This window comes from Gavialis gangeticus, unplaced genomic scaffold (assembly GCF_001723915.1).
Source record: "Gavialis gangeticus isolate Ggan-Ray unplaced genomic scaffold, GavGan_comp1, whole genome shotgun sequence".
NCBI classification, from domain to species: domain Eukaryota; kingdom Metazoa; phylum Chordata; order Crocodylia; family Gavialidae; genus Gavialis; species Gavialis gangeticus.
Window position 1 is genome coordinate 154,427,222 of NW_017729024.1, and position 5,231 is coordinate 154,432,452.

A 5,231-nucleotide genomic window follows, 5' to 3' on the forward strand; every position below is an offset into this window, starting at 1 on the left:
CAGTAGCCAAAGAACACCCCTCTGCCAGTCCCCACTTTGGGCTTATATGCTCCCAGGGCCCTGCTTCCCTCCAGTCAGCTGACCACCTGCAGGTGCTGGCTAATTATCTCATTAGCCTGTTGCTCAGGTGACTGGCAGCTATGGTTCCCTGTCTAGCCTGCAGGGCTCTCTGGCTTTGCTGCTTCTATTCTTATAGGATCAGGCACATCTTAGTGACCTGTGGTATAATGCTAAACACCCTTGCAGTTCAGGTTGTTGGCAAAATTCCTTTGAAATCAGACCAGAATAATTAAAATGAGAATTGTCAGCAGAAACAATTTTTATAGGTGCAAAATTTAGATCAGGATATAAGGTTTCCAAGGCATAATAAGATGTATACCATTACATCTGTAATATACTTGTCCCTGCAAACTTTTATGTTTGCTTCCCATGATAGAAAATTCATACTGACTCTACAGAGGTGAGAAGCTAATGCTTTTTTAGTCACTGATTAACACTGAGAGTTAATGAAGTTAACGATATTATACAGTTATTAGTTAATAGCTCTAGTAAACCCTCCAAGTTTTTTATTTATGAACAAACAAAATGCAGTGAGTGATGGCTCAGATAAGAATACTGCCACAGAGACTGAAAATTATCCAAAGAACTTTTAAAGTGAAGGCTGTGTTAAATCACAAAATTAGGGAGTAGCAAGAGGCATCTAGGCTGTGCTTCAAGGATTGACGTTGGGTCTAGTCATATTTACTCTCTGCACCTTATAATAATAGCGAGATTAAAGCAACTCACTATTGATATTTGAAATATAATGGGTACAATAGCCTGAAAGGCCACTTGTTTTATTTCTGGTTCATTTCTAATCATAGCATCAGTATCGTGTGTAAAATGTAAGTTTACATATTGGGGAGGGAATGTGGAATTATTTGAAACCCAGATGTTTAATAAAAACGAAAAACCTGGGAAGCAGTTATGATGGAAGATAGCTACACAGGAATAATGGATGCCACATTAGACAGAAATTTGCAGCATGATGTAGCACAGCTCCATATACAGAGGCTTCACATCATAAATCATATAGGTAATAGTCTGGCATAGCTGCAACTAGAGTATTGTGTTCAGTTTTAGAAACATGGTTGCTGGAAATATACACATAAATAGAAGGAAATTGAGCATAGAAAAGCCAAACTTGTTATGCAGTGGAAGAGCTGACTTCAATATTAATTGCAAGAGATAAATATATTTAACTTGGCTAAGTCAGAACTGGAGATAGAAAGGTGGCGAAAAGAAATGCAATAGCGACTACAGATATGTTAAGTTTTGTGTGTAATATGTACCTAGAAATTGTTTAGGCTAGCACCAAAAGTTAAAAGATTTAGGATGAAAGCTAGAAAAGGAGAATTTGAGTGTATTATTAAAAAAATATGTTGACAAGGAGATTGTAAAATTCCAGGAAAGTGGGGAAAGCTCCATTTTTTAATTCCTTCAGAAAGAGGTTTGGAGATAGTATTAGTAAATATAAAATAAGAACTTATCATTTTGACAGGCAGATGGATGAGATGTCCCAGTAGGGTTTTTCCCATTCTCAGCTCCATGGTTTTTTTTTAAAAATCGAACCCTACCTAGTGATTCTTTAATATGCTATGCTTGTAGCAAAAAGTGAGAATGAAAGCATTTTTTTTGGACTAGCGTGCAAATATTTGTTGGATACCTCCTTGAAGCCAGATAAGTTTATCTAACCTTTTCTTCCTGGCATGACCTCATCTGTTAGAGCAATCTTCTGCTGCATTTTTCAGTCCTCCTCTGCTAACTTCTCTTTTCTAAATCATACAGCTCCTTATAGCCAGCTGTGATAATGTTGGAGAGAGTCCACTGAGCATCTGCCCAAAACCAGGAAGGAGGCTTTCTAAAGCTGACTAGCAGCTAGTTAATGATGGTTTATTGGTGAGAAAGCCTTTTATTAAACACTCTTTGAAAACATTTAAAGGATGAAAAATGTTGATCAGCGTTTTGTTGCTTTCTAGCAGATGGAGGTCACCCACTGGCTAAAATCTTTCAAAGAATTCATTTGGAAACCAGCAATTAAAAATTCTTTTCAGTCCTAGTCAGAGATGAGCATGGAGTAGACAGTTTACGTAAGTAACGGGAGGCTCAAACAAACAGTGGATGAATTACTATGACCTTTGACTTGCAAAAAATCATTGTCATAACACTTAGATTGTTTCTTTTTGCCCTGCAGTATGTACAGCTTGGGGTGACAAGTGGAGACAGAATTCTTTCACCTCGCTTCTCTGAGTTGTTTGTTGCAGGAGGCATCTTAAAGTTCTATTGGAAAGTGAATCTGCTTGTCCGTAAGGCTTTTGTGCTGAGTAACTCGGCCTGGGAAAAAGCCAAGATCTGTGACCTTGGAGCTTTTTTTTACACCACAAGAAATTGTGAACATTTTGTGCTGAATAGACCTTTAATAATTGAATTGGAGGTAAATAATTATGTGGCAATCCTTCTTTATTAGAAAGAAAATGTTGAAACCCTCCTGCCACTGATGATCAGTTACTGACGTGAATAGTTACACTAACGGATCACTTGTGCTTCAAGTAACTAATGGAGGAGAGGATGGGATTCACATACTGGTCCCAACTGGTCAGCACCCTAATTCAGCACAGCATTTAAACACATGCTCAAGAGCTATGGATTGGGACTGTAGTATGAACATTAAAGTAGGTATATAGAATGCAGTTGTATGTGCCACCTGCTTAGACATGCAGAAGAACATAGGGGTCCCAATGCATTGTTAACAGCCCCAGGTCACTGGTACATTGGTCCTCTGCCTCTGCTCTGGTACCCTCAGACCACAGGAGTGGTAGCTTCATAAATGGAGCTTCATGTTACCTGAAGCTCCATTCCCAAGGGTCCCAGCCACATTTTTGTCTCTTTGAGCTGAAATGTGGGAGGGAAAAGCGAGATCCATTTTTTCTCTACTCCCTCCTTATTCTACCTCCATTATCTTGTCCATTACTGAGCCAGAGTCCCCTGGGAGAGACCTCTCCAGGGAGCAAGTGAGAAGGGGGGGAAAAAGATGATTCTACAGAGAATTTCCTTCATGCCTAGGATGAGGGAAACCCTTAGGATATTCATATTTTGGGTAACAGAAAAGTCAACCACTAACATATAGGCAGAAGACAGGGCAGGGTAATACCTTAGAGATTAACATACAGGTCATGCAAGGCAACCAAAAGTTCAGTAGGGAAATGACAGTGAAGCAAACTATTTAGCAAACTATATATATATAGTTTTTAGCTTTAGTTTACTGGTTCTTGAAAGCATATATTAATATTAAAATGGTTAGGTTTAGGCGCAGAGCATTAGTGTGTGGTACTACACTAACCTCTTTTTTCTTTTAGAAGTCTTCAGTGCAGTGATGGAAATTTCTTGGGCTTTTGTGGGATCAGCACAGAAAGTAAGGTGGGGAGAGGAGGAAGATGCAAATGATTTCCACTGTCTTTACTATTTTCTTCACAGTATTCATGCTACTTACACAGACATACAGTCCCTAATGTATTCCTCACCTTACAATTATTAAAACACGTTAAGCGCATTGTCCAATTTCTCTTTATTCTTTCTTTGCCATCAGCTCATCAAGTAGATTCATCAAAAGAGCAGCTCTTGTAGCACCATGCAAAAGAGGAGAGAAGCTATAAGGCAATTGCTTACTTAAGACAGGGAAATGAAGGAGAATTTCCTTCTGTTTTAGGAGAGGAGGAGAAACTACATTCTCCACTCATCTCCTGTGCTTCAAGTCCATGTACCATGTTAACAGCATGTTTTTATTATGTTACAGAACTCAATTCAAGATGATGTTATTAACTTTATTCCACTGGATTTTGCAGTCCTTGTTTTTGATATTTACTGTTAAAGATTTGTAATTACATTTGTAGGTGGTTAGTTGGTATATTAAAGATCAGAGGCTTAGAACTGCTGGAAAACTGCCTCCTCTCCCAAAGTATGAACATGTTGTTGGATCCACATAAAAGAATATAAAGAACATTTATCAGGATGGACTTCTTATATGACTTTAACTAGGACAGCATACTCTGGCAAACTAACACAACATACTCTAGCAGAAGACAAGAAGTGAAATATAAATATAATCTCACCCACTTATATATATTCAAGTGGAAACATGTTGAAATTTGCAACTGGAGAACAGTTTACCAAAGGATATGCAAAAGGCAAGGATTTTTCTGCGTGACATCTGTCTTTTATTGGACCAACTTCATAGTTGGGATAGACCAACCACCTATCCAGTAAAGTTGGCCTGTTATTACCTATGACAATCCTTGCTTCTTGCATATTTCCTAGGTCATAACAGCTACAGCATCATTCCAGCATTACCAAAGGCTGAATGTTTTCTTTGACTTGATGCCTGACTTGGCTTAAATATTACTTTCTAAGAATTCAGGGATGTGGCACAACCACTTCATAGTAAAGCAACTTTATTACTTAAGGGGTACCATTATCCCTTGAAAAATGCATAGCAATTTTTTTTAATGACATGAGAGTTATTATGTGTAAAATGTAGAATATCAGTTTTATTGGGGTAGCCCTCTTCTCAGTGCAGTATTGCTTCCTTTCTTCCTAGTGGTCAAGTGCTACAGTAACAGCTACTGATGGCAACTGGCTCAGGGAACTTGACAGTATATCCATTTCTGACTATGGAGTAAATTTACTATTGAGTAAAATCCAGAACAATCATGTTATGTGTCTGCATTGGTTGGGTGAAATATTTCTAGATTTGTGTTATGAGACAGATTGGGTTAGAACATCATTATCTACACCGTCTTCAAAATCCATGAAAAAGACGTAATCAAAAACTACCATGAAGACCACACTGGCTACATCTCCTGAAAACCACAATCTTCAAGAAAACAGTGGAACAATTAGTGAATTTATCAATTCACTTGACAATGCCACTAAGTTAAATCTAACTGTTGCAGGTTAATCAAAGCATTTTCATAGATTCATAGATTCATAGATTCATAGATTAAGGGTCGGAAGGGACCTAGTAGATCTTCTAGCCCGACCCCCCGCCAGGGCGGGAGAACAACAAAAAACCCCAAAAAGAGAAATGGGACTCAAACGAGTCCAGCCAGGTAGGCATCCAGCCTCTTCTTAAAGACCCCCAGGGTAGGGGCCAGCACCACTTCCCTTGGAAGTTGGTTCCAGCTCCTAGCCGCCCT